Source organism: Pteronotus mesoamericanus, unplaced genomic scaffold (genome assembly GCF_021234165.1).
Source record: "Pteronotus mesoamericanus isolate MK-2021 breed Mesoamerican mustached bat unplaced genomic scaffold, CSHL_Meso_final contig_90, whole genome shotgun sequence".
Taxonomy (NCBI): Eukaryota; Metazoa; Chordata; class Mammalia; order Chiroptera; family Mormoopidae; genus Pteronotus; species Pteronotus mesoamericanus.
The window spans coordinates 11,335,089-11,347,376 of record NW_026555277.1 but is presented as its reverse complement, the minus strand read 5'-3'; positions in this window follow the sequence as shown (position 1 = coordinate 11,347,376).

The window sequence follows — 12,288 nt, the reverse complement described above, 5'->3', positions numbered from 1 at the left end:
CTTATAGATAAAAAATATAAGATTCAGAAGTAATTTGCTCACATATACCCAACTATTTAGTTAATCCATTGTTAGAGTATGCCTTTTTCTGCAATGTATATTATTTTAGATTGAACTAGAAAATTCAAATTAAGTATTAAAATGGAGTTATTTCAATCTCATTAAAACTTTTATAATAGGATGGGGGAAGAGTTTTAATCAAGTGAAGCATAAATTAAATTTGATCTAATTGTAAATTGGTTCTTCAGAACTGGAAATCTTCCTAGGGAGGAAAATGTCATAAATGTTCACATTAATAAGATGTACAACTTAAACGTTGTGAATTTACTACAAAAAATTGTGTAAAACTATCTAATATCTAAACTGGAATATCTAAACTGGAAGAAACTTCCAAAATTTGTCTGGTAGTTTCTTTAGAAAAAAAAGAACAGGTTTATTTTCAGATTGATGGAGAAAATAGGAAGAGTTAGAGTGATTTTCAAAGAAATGCTAGAAATTCTCAGAGGCCTTACAAAATAAATAAAATAAATATTTAGGATATATATCTCACAAAAATAATTAGAGTAAAATGCAAATATAACAGCTCATTATTCATTCACTGTCTCAAATAGTTATATGGCTTGCTTGCTTTCTTCAGAAATAGAACCCAAACTAAAAAAGTTGAACATATGGTATATGCAATAATGATAAATACTAATGGGAAAAATAAAACAGGAAAAGGGTAAGAAGTGCTAAAGGCAAGTTTTGGGAGTGTTGGTCAAAGATGGCTTCATTACAGCAAAACTTAAATAAGCATGCGTAGTACTTAGTGACAAACATTGTAAAGATTCTCTTTAAGATCAGGAACAAAACAAGATACATGCTGTCATCACTTCTAACCAAAATTGTTTTTGGCTTCTCCAGGATATTACAACAAAGAAATTTTTAAAAAAAGACATTAAAGTCACAAAGGAAGAAAAACAATGTCATTATTTATCAATGATATGATAGTCTCAGTATAAAACTCAAAAGTTTTATAGACAGAATATTACACTGTAAAGAGCTGTAGGTATAAAATATTTTAAAATATATCACATCTTTACATAACAAAAGTATAATAGCAATTATACCTATAGCATGCCCCTAAATAAATTCAACAAGTGAAAATCTTAAAAGAAAATTATGAAACATACTGAGAGACATTAAAGAATACCTAAATAAAATGGGGAGTTAAACCCTTTCCCTGGATACGAAAACTTTCTATCCTAAGGAAGTCTTTTCTTCCCAAATTTATCGAGAGACTCAATGCTATTCTGATCAAAATCTCCAAAGGTTATTTTGGGGCAGTTATCAGACTCATTCTAAAAAAAATGTGTACAGAAGACCTCACGACCAAGGTCAAAACATAACAGAAGAAGAAAAGCAAGCTGAAGGAACTTTCCCTACCAGGTATTAAGCTTTACTATAAAGCTATAATTAAGACAGTAGCGTATTGGTACCAAGAGTCCAGAAACAGACCCAAAAAGATAATATAATAAAGTTGGCACTGCAGGAGTAGAGGAAAGGTACTACAGGAAATAGTCCTGAAATAATTTAGTATATTTATATGGAAGAAATGAAATTTGGCTCCAACTTCATGCCATATAAAAATTCAATTTCAGATTGATTAAAGATGTATAAGACATAATATATAACTTTCAAAAGATTGTATAAAAGAATATCCTCATGACTTCAGGGTAAAAGAGTGATTTTTTTTTAAGCAAGGCCTAAAAATCAATAACCTTAAGAAAGATTAAAAAATTAGGAGTTTTTGTTCATCAAATGGCACCATTAAAAGAGTGGAAAAATAAGCTACAAATTGAAAATATTTGCAATACATGTAACTGATGACGCATTAGCATCCAGAGTATGTACAGTATGAGTCAATAAGAAAAAGACAAACCGACCAACTGAAAAATAGTCAAAGGAATAAAAGAATGAATGAAGAGGAACAAAAGGCCATTGGAAAGAGTGTAGCATTTTCTAATAAATGTGGACATGTGCATATACAATGACATAATACTTCTACTTCTAGGTACATACACTCTTAAGTCAGTATATTTCAAACAGTGCGTTGTGACCTCTTCATTTAAAAAATAAAAAAAGAATTCAGTAGAACAATCTGAGAGAGGGACATTTGGCCAACTGAGGTGGGAGTGTGGACTCTGACTCCTGCACAGCCCGTCCCGGGGTCGTCACAGATGGGGAAAATAATAAATTGTTCCAGACACTTCTCTGTCTGCCAGGAGAGGGGGATGGCTCTTCCCTCTAATGGAGAAGGCCCCAAGCCCCTGGGTCCAAAGGCTTTTATTGAAAGGGTTATCAGTGGGGCTAGGTAGTAGGAATGTACAGGTGATCTCATTACATCAGTATGTTAATGTTCACAGAGAAAAGATGATATTGAGGAAAACAAATGGCAGGAACAAACCGATTTACATGGGTCCGAGAGGAGACGAGTAAACATGAGAGTGTAAACATGAGAGCATTAACATAAGAGCACCAAAGGGTTTAGGGTCAGGGTTTGTGAATAATGTAAATTTCCTTCCCAGCATGAACTGGTTATCATAGCTTTTGAGGGAAAAACAAAGCATGCTTTAAAGAATTCACTTCTAGGCCTAATTTCCCCCAGGAACTGCCAGATCCAGCCTAGGGCTGTCTCCAGTATTCTTTCAGACCTGAGCCAGGCCGGGGGAGGGCAGAGCAGCCAGGAGATAAGGAGACTTCTTTCAGATAGAATCAGGACCCCAGCCATATCAAAGCAGAGGGGTGAGGGTCTTTCTGCCCTTATTCTGTGTCCCGCCAAGTTTTTCCCTGATGCCCATTGTGGCTGTGCCTGTCTTGGGTTGCCCCTTCCATCAAGGGGCATCATTGACTAACCAGCCATCCTCCAGGGCCAAGCAGGGTGATGTGAAGGAGGCAGGGGTTGTTCCCCTGCCAGGAAGACAGGTTTTGTCTCCTCAGTCACCTGTTTTCCCAAGGCCTCCTTGATTAGCTCCAGCCTTGAGACCCTTTTGCCTGTCAGCAAGGCTACAATTCCTGAAACCAGATAGGGCATTTCCCAACAACAGTCATAATGTACTGCAATTAGGAAGGGTAAATACTGTTTTACAAAATTGTTTTTTTCACACATTACGTATGTATGTGTTAACTGAATTGTGAAAAAAAATATTTTTTTACTGTGCATCTTGGGCAAAACATTTGATTACACTGTCTACAGAAAATCTTACATATGTGCACCAGGGGACTAGTAGAAAAATGTTTATTACAGCACTATTATGTTAGGTTATGATAACAAAAACTTAGGAGTAACACAGATATTCATTGCCAGTAAAATGGATAAATAAAATGTGGTATATTTATGTAATGTATATAGTACATTAGTGAAAATGAATAATCTTCTACAAATATCAACATGGATGAATCTCAAAAACTGATCAAAAAAAGCAAGCCCCAGAAATATACATATTGTATGGCACCACCAATATGTGATTCAAAAATAAGGAAAAGTGAATATTTAGGAGAACATATCTGGATGCTTTTGTAGCAAAACTAGGTGACAAAACTATAAAGAAAACCACAGCAATTATTCAGACAAAATCAATACAGTGGTAACCTCAAGTTGGGGTGGGGATGGAGGAGATGTCATCGAAGTGAAGCACTGCAGGATTTCTAAGGCGCTAATCAAGTTTTATTTCTTAACTTGAGTGTTGAGTATGTAAGTATTCATTTGATTATGATTCTTAACTTTGTACATATATGCTATATATGACTATACATACCAACAATGGTGCATACCATATATGTATATGTAATGTATAATATATATCACAATTAAAATTTGAAAATTAGAATAAATGTTAACTATTGTTATTTTATTTAACTATACTTCACTCAATAAAAGTTTACTATTAGAAGAAAACCTAGCAGTATAGCCAATGCATACAAGGTTTAGATGAATGTATAATTTATTTTTAAAATATTTCAAAACTTTTTTAAAAACTGGAAATAATCAGTACTGCTAAAACTATTAAGCCTCTGTCAGATCAACCAATGTCTCTAAGAACTCAGTAACAAGATCATGCCAGGTTTACTTCAGTATTTTATTAAGGCCAACCCACTGGTATCCAAGCTTACCGTCACTGAAAAATCTGCTCTCTAGTGATGTACTCAGGAACTTCAAAAAATTTGAGTGAATAATTTTAAGAATTGGAAAAATGAAGGTGGGAAACAACTTCAATCACAGAATTGCCAATTTAAATAATTATACCCAAACTATGGAATCCTCTGCAACTGCCTACAAGAACCATGTAATGTGGGCAGACAGGAGAAGATACTCCCAATAATTTGTTAAAGATAAGTTGCAGAGCAGTTTATATGTTATAATACCATTTGTCTACATATATCATATGTTTGTGTCTATGTGGTCTGTCTGGAAAAAGTCCAACCAGACTGGTTAATATAACAAGAATGGTTTGCGTGACATTGATGTAACCTGGCAGCCAAGGGGAGTGTACTGGAGTGAACATGCACATGCGTGAACAATGATGACTTCACTCTACTAGACAGTGGGAGCAGTAGAGGGCATTGAGTGAGCATGTGTACTGTGTGGCCATTACATACAAAATGACTGGGTGAGTAGAACAATGAATCCACATCAAATTTTGGATTAAGCTTGAACATTCTTCCATGGATACTCTTCAGATGACTCAGAAGGCCATAGCTATGGGCAACTGGTGATTGGCAGCTTCATGAAGACAACGTGCCCACTCATACATCACGTCTTGTGCAGTTTTTGGCAAAACATCAAATCACCTAGGTGACTCAGCCCCTCTACAGCCCAGATTTGGTTCCCTGTGAGTTCTGGCTTTTCCCAAAACTAAAATCACCTTTGAAAGGGGAGAGATTTCAGACCATTGATGAGCTTCAGGAAAACATAATGGGGCAGCTGATAGCAATTGGTAGAACTGTGTGAGGTCCCAAGGTGCCTACTTTGAAGGGAACTGAGGCACCATTGTCCAATGTACAATGTTTCTTGTATCTTGTATTTTCTTCAATAAATGTCTATATATATATTTTTATATCATGCATATAGTGTAATATTGACTATTAATAAGGACAATGATATGGAGTAATCCGTTTTCTAGTATGAAATAAAAGAAAATCAAATGGTGGCAAACACTTCAGTTTAGTAATAATCATGATCAACTAGCAAAGTACTTTCTGACCATTGAAGAGCTGGTTCTTGTCTGTGAAGAAATAGTTGTTTGTTTTGCCAGGCTTATAAGTGCTGACCCACATATTTTCAAAAATAACGATAGGGACTCTACCAACCATCTTGGCATTCTTTATTGGTGGGTAATGAATTGTCCCTCCCTCTTGCCCTCACACAGAGTGGATGTTCTTGCTCTTCTTCCATTAGTATGTTGACACTTGAATGCACTCTGATTTGATCTGTTTGCCCTAAAGTACCCCTGGGTGAGTTTATAGTCCTGAAGATAAAAATGAAAAAAGTTTTATCTGCTACCAGCTCCATTTGTACTCTCAATTTAGCTCACATCTGTTATTATAATTTACTTGAATATAAAATGTAGCAAAGTAAAATTGTTAAGACCTTTTCTCTCCTTCCTTTATGCATTCAGCTTTAGGAATCAGAGCTAACATTTCAGATAGAATCAATTCTATGGATTGGCCATAAAGTTGCAGCATTAAAAAATAAAATAATAAAATAAAATTCCTGTAAGTAAAACATTTGATGACTAGTCCCAAAAAACCATATACAAACCAAGATTACATTTGGGATTAAATGGCTGTCTGCCTGTGTCAAATTTTTCCCCAAATTTACACGCTTGTGTTTTTTACATAGAGATTATCACCACACTGTCCTCCACCCTCTTGAACTGAGGACGGAAAGTTAAACATTAACTAAGTCTAGTGGCTTGCTTCTAAATTTAAAAAGGTCACATTCCAAGGACTCTTTGAAAAAAGTCACCCTGCAAGGCACTCTCTTCTAACTGAAGTGCAATCACCACAAATAGCACAATTAAGCCCTCTCTAACCGTCCTTTCTGGATTCATTCTTCATTTTCTAGTAGTATTTCTTCTCACCTCCTTCTCAAAGGTGGGTAAATAAGTGAAGCTCAGAAAATCTCTTTGTAATGAATCTAATCTATTCAAGTCTATTTCTTGTGCTATTGGTCTTTCCACCACAGCTTTGAGTAAGAGCTTTACCTGCCCTCTACCAGTGTCTCTGTACCTCAAAGGCACCTGCATTCTATTCACGCTTTGCAATCCACATGAGTTATTTTCCTAGTGTAGACATACCATTAGGGAAGGTACTAATTTAGTGTGCATAATGTCCAGGGTGCAATTAATTAGCTCACACCCTGTGCATGTGTGTGTTGATGAGGAGGGGGAGCCCCTGGGAAAAGATCCCAGTGGAGATGAAGGAAGTGTGGCAGAGTAGACTATTGATGATTTATCAAGATTATAAGGTAAAATAACAACATGAGGCATCACTCTTTCATAGTCCCTTTTCCTCTGCCAAGAGTTGTAGCATAGATAATACCCAGACCTTGGTAACAATGGATAGAAACTAGTCATACATTTATTAAAGGCTGAGTGTATCAGATCAGTAAACAAGTCTCTTACTCAATCCCACAGGCTGGACTAGACAAGTGGTGCAAGTCCAAAGGCCTTGAGAATATTAAGTAATATATATTTCTGTCTAAAAATGCAATAATAAGATACATGTTTAATTCTAATGACATCATGATAGAACGGCATTTCAATGGTCAGTGACAAGGATACAGTAAGGAGGTCTCAAATTCTTCCAGTTTTGTATCCCTGTTCATTGTGTCAATTGCATTCATTTTTATCAGCATTTTTTTATAGTAAAGAGAGCAGGGAGCTGGTTCGATTGACAGCCATTCTCAGTGCAGGATTTCCTCCATCTGTTAAACATGCATCTCACTGTTTGCAACGCATCTCCAGGACAAGGCAGTCACAAAGCAAGAAGACAACTTTCATCATTAGTGAACTTCCTAGAAGCTTTAGCAGGATGTTACAGAGTGAAGGAGCTATCAATATTGAGCCTAGCATTTTAACTGGGAAAGTTTGAGTTGTAATGTAATTTACTACCCAAGTTACCTTAAAGTACTTGGCAGAAAGTAAATTAAGAATACAATGCACTCTTGTGGTCAATAGGGCAATGTAGGTAGACATGGCTCACCTCTTCACACAACCACATCAAAATTACAGCTAAAATATAGACCCACCATCACTCAGGAACGTCAGAAATCATGTTGATTAGAAGTCTGACAACTATGGAATTGAAGAAACCACATTCTCACAGACTGGTAGGAGGGGTGCAGACGCTGAAAGAGCTAGCCCTGCACCCATGTGGATAAAAATTCGGGAGGGACACATCAGGAACAAGAAGTCCCAGACCCACACCAGGCCCCCCAGCCCAGGATTCCAGTGCCAGGAAGACGAGTCCCCACAACTTCTGCCTGTAAAAACCAGCAGGGATTGAGTCAGTGGAGGAGGCTGCTGGAACCCTAAGCAGTTCCTCTTGGGGAACCCACATAGGAACTCACCTACTCAGACTCGCTCCCTCTGAGCTCCAACACCAGTGTGGCAGCTTGAAGGGCACCAGTGGTATGCAGGGAGAGACTGAATTGCCTGGCATCAGGGCGAGCAGAGGCCATTGTCCCTTTCGCTGAGCCCTCCACCCACTCCAGAGTCAGTAGGCTGGTGCCATATCTGAAACTCCATCAACCTGGCTAACATCGTGTGACCCACCTTGGAGATCCACAGAGGCTCTACCCCACCCAATGGACAGGCCTCAAGCTGCTTTTCCATAAAAATGGCTCGCCTTGGCTCCTAAATCCTAACAAACAAGCAACAGCTGGCTTCAGCGAGCCCTAGAGACAGCCAGATTAGAGTCACAGCTTGGCTTCACCTGGGAATCTCCAAGCCCAGCACAAGTAGAAGCCATCTCAGACTGCTTTACAGCTCAGGCAGGGTGCCCCAGGCAAAACACAGGTAGGGGCAGGCCTTGGCCTGCACCACCCTGGAAACCCCAGGGCCAACACACCCAGTGGACAGTGACAGACATGGTGGAACACCAACACCCTGCCCCTGCACAGTTGATCCTCCATGGAGGGTGGAGGTTTGTGGTCAGTGGTCACAGCCAGCCTTCGCAGCTCACTGGCCTGGGTAAATTCCTCCCTTTGATCTGCCAACAGCAATCAAGGCTCAACTACAAAAGGAGGGTGTACTCAGCCCACACAAATGGTGTACCTTGACTACCCAGTTTGGGTGATAGGGGAGGTTGTGCCACTGGCCCCTGCAGGACATCAACTACTTTAGACCACACCACCAAGACATGGAGTCAAAGCAGCTCTGCCTAATACATAGAAACAAACACAGGGAGCCTGCCAATATGAGAGGACAAAGAAACATGGCCCAAATGAAAGGATGGATCAAAAGTCCAGAAAAAGAAATAAACAAAATGGATAACCAACCTATCTGATGCAGTTTGAAACACTGTTTACAAGGATGTTCAAGGAACTTAATGAGGACCTCAGCAGCATAAAATATTCCCAGTCAGGAATGAAGAGTACACTAATTGAAATAAAGAACAATTAACAGGGAAATGACAGTAGAAAGGATGAAGCTGAGAATCAAACCAATGATTTGAATTATAAGGAAGCAAAAAACCACCATGCAGAACAAGAAGAAGAAAAAATAATCCAAAAAAAGTGAGGATAGTATAAACAGCTTCTGGGACAACTTAAAGAGGTCCCACATTTGCCTCATAGGGGTGCCAGAAGGAGAAGGGAAAGAGCAAGAAGTTAGAAATCTATCTGAAAAAATAGTGAAAGAAAACATCCCTAATTTGGTGAAAGAAATAGACATGCAATTCCAGAAAGCACAGAGAGTCCCAATTATGATGGATGCACAGAGGCTCAAGCCAAGACCCATCATTACTAAAAGGTCAAAGGCTAAAGATAAAGGGAGACACTGAGAAGCAAGAGAAAAGAAGTTAGTTACTGGAAGGTTGCCAGATGCGAGGAGGGAGGGGAGAACGGGTGAGACGTGAAGGGATTAAGAAGTACAAATAGGTAGTTACAGCACAGCCACAGGGATGTAAACTACAGTATAGCAAGTGGAGCAGCCAAAGAACTTATACGCATGACCCACGGACATGAACAATGGTGGAGGGACTGCCTGAGCGAGTGGGGGTGCTGGTCGGAGGGGGCCAAAGGGGGAAAATCAGGACAATTGTAATAGCATAATCAATAAAATATAGTTTTTTAAAAAGAATACAATGCAAAAGGAATACTTAGCCAATGACTGCAAGTTTGTTTTAACCATGTGTAAATTAATTGCTTTCAAACATGGTATTAATGGAAACAAGGCACAAAGAAGCCACTTTTTTTCTGTTTTTCAACAAAGTTGCTTCACTATTATGCAACTGCTTTCTTTTTTTATTAAATGATGAGTTCATTAAATTCTCCAAAAGATCTAGTTGCACTGTTGTATTGAGTAGAAAGCCTGATTTTAAATATGCCCACTGGAAACATTTTCCAATAATCCAAAATGTTGATTTTTAGTATTCATACAAAAAGTGATATTGTGCATCATATTGAACAGGTATTATATTTCTTTAATTAAAAGTAGGAAGGTCTGGAGAGATTAAGTCAAGAGCAGTATTCATAAAGTAGTCATTTCTAACAATTGAAAGCAATATTTTAAAAAATTTTAGGAGTAAGTATATGTATATATAAATATACACATTTATACATTTTTTCTTTTTATGTAAACAACTCTCTTAAAAAGCAACTTAAGCTTTAAATTTCTTAAATAAGCAATTATATGCTTTTGAAGTTAGATTCAAGCTTTCAAGAGATTATTTAATTGCTTAATATTTACTGTGTTTACCCAACTCATGACCTATAACTCACTGAATTCCCATGATGTGACATAGAAAATAATATGGGACTTCTTCCTGTAGGTGGGTTACCCACATGTGACTTTCCCAAAGGTTATTTCTACTAACTGCAATAAGCCTAGCTGCTAAAAGAGTTGGGTAAGTTTTATTTCCTTTCAAAATTAAAAAAGCTGTTTTGATGTTCTCAGAACTCCAACTGGCATCACTCATTAAACTTTTAATGCTGTCTTTTTTTACTCAATAAAATGAAATTAATTTTATTTTAAAGAACTTTTGTTTACTTTGATATTCTCCTTTATAGTTTTTTTTTAAAGATTTTATTTATTTTTAGAGAGAGGTGAAGGAAGGGAGGAAGAGAGGGAGAGAAACATCAATGTGAGAGAAACATCAATTGGTTGCCTCTCCTACATGTCCCCAACCAAGAACCAATCCCACATGCCTGACGAAGAATCGAACCGGCAACCTTTTGCTTTGGAGGAAGATGCCCAACCAACTGAGCCACGCAGTTTAGGACCTTTCTCATTTTGGGGGAGAGGGGGTGTTAATATATGTCCTTTTACTATAAAATGACAGTGGAAATAAATGGTGGTGGTGTTTTTCTCATATCTTTCTTGTATGTGAATTCCCCAACATTTTTCTTGGTGGTGACATTTTACCACTCTGGCCAATGGGAAGCATTGCTCTGTAGCCTTCCTTTCCCTTTACAGTTCAATCATTGTGCTTTCACAAATTTCTGTGATAGTGTGGTCTTGTCCGAGCCTCTGCGCTAGACCACATGCTTCTTGAGCGCCTTGAAGTTCACATTCATCTCCCCATTCCACCTAGAATCCAGCATCACAGTTGAGAGTGGTCTTCAGGGATGTTAGCTAACTCCAGCTCAGCTCTCATTCCCCATTCTCCAAACAGGGTCCAAGATTCTCTTTTCAAACAGTCTCTCTCCTCTCACACACACATGCAGATATACACACAGTCACATGGACATAGTCTGTACTTAAAACCTCTAATGTCCTCCAGTGATCTTAGGAAGAAGATCTATATCCTTATCTTAGTATGGTTTAAACGATTTGCAGAGTAACGTCTACCTACCTTGTCTAGCTTCACCGTAAGTCCCTTTAGGCCTCATTCTTTTTATAGATCACATAAATCTGCTTCTGTTGTCAGAAAGGTATCATTTTATTCTTGAGAATGAACACATGCTCTCTCCTTGGCCCAGTCCATTCCTATCTATGATGCAGAACTTAAATCTTACTTTTCTGAAGCCACCTTGACTCATGTGCACCAAATATCTTTCATTCTTCATTTATAATTAATCATATCTTTATTTATGTGATTATTTGTGTGTCTGACTTTTAGACCCTGAGTTAGATGAAGACAAGGATCTTCTCTTTTTGGCTCATCATTTAACCCTAGCGCTTCACTCAGTGCCCGCTCTATCATAGATGTCAATAATAAATGTATGCATTTTATTGAGATGATATTTTATCAAACACATATATAGTGTTTACTAGTGATGGCAGGCACCATTCTAAGTATTTTTAGAATATTAGAGTCTATAATCTATGTATCCCATTAGCCCCATTTTCAAGCACTTTCAGCTGTGTATTTTAGATTGCATTTTAATCAACACTATATCACATTTGTGACATAAAACACATTTTAAATGGGCAGGGTATATTTCTGGGACATTGTAAAGGTGCACATTTAGGGGGCTTTCTTGTGAACTCTACATACCATACAAAAATGTGTCACCTAATACCCAAATTGTAATGTAGAGAAAGATGACATGACCTGGCAAAGTTAATGGCAATGCATTCATCTTGATGTGGACCCATTTTTGAAATGACTCTTTTTAAATAATCTGATAATGCTGGGAGAAGTATGCCTTCAAGTACTTCACATATTCATGAAATGAATAATTGTTAGGTAATTGAGCAGTAAACAGAAAGACCTTTAGTAATTGTTATCAACACAGAGACCCATGTGGAAAATCTTAGAGTAGTATTGAGTCCAACAAAACATAATCAAGCCACCAAAAGGAACTTGGAAAATGTTCTAAAATTAATTTGAGTTTCTTGAAGAATGCTTAAGAGAATTGAATATCCTTATCTCCTCCTTCTCTCTGAAATAGAAATATTAATTCTGAGACAATTTCCTGAAGAGTCTCACTCCTTAAAACCTATCACATACTCATCCTTTCCTATTCTCAACTCTCTGGATCATATCATCTTGCTTCCTGGGATGTTCACCATGCTAGACACTCTAATTTGTCTCAACTCTCAATGACTTTTTTTCCCCAAAAAAACATTCAGAGGTCTT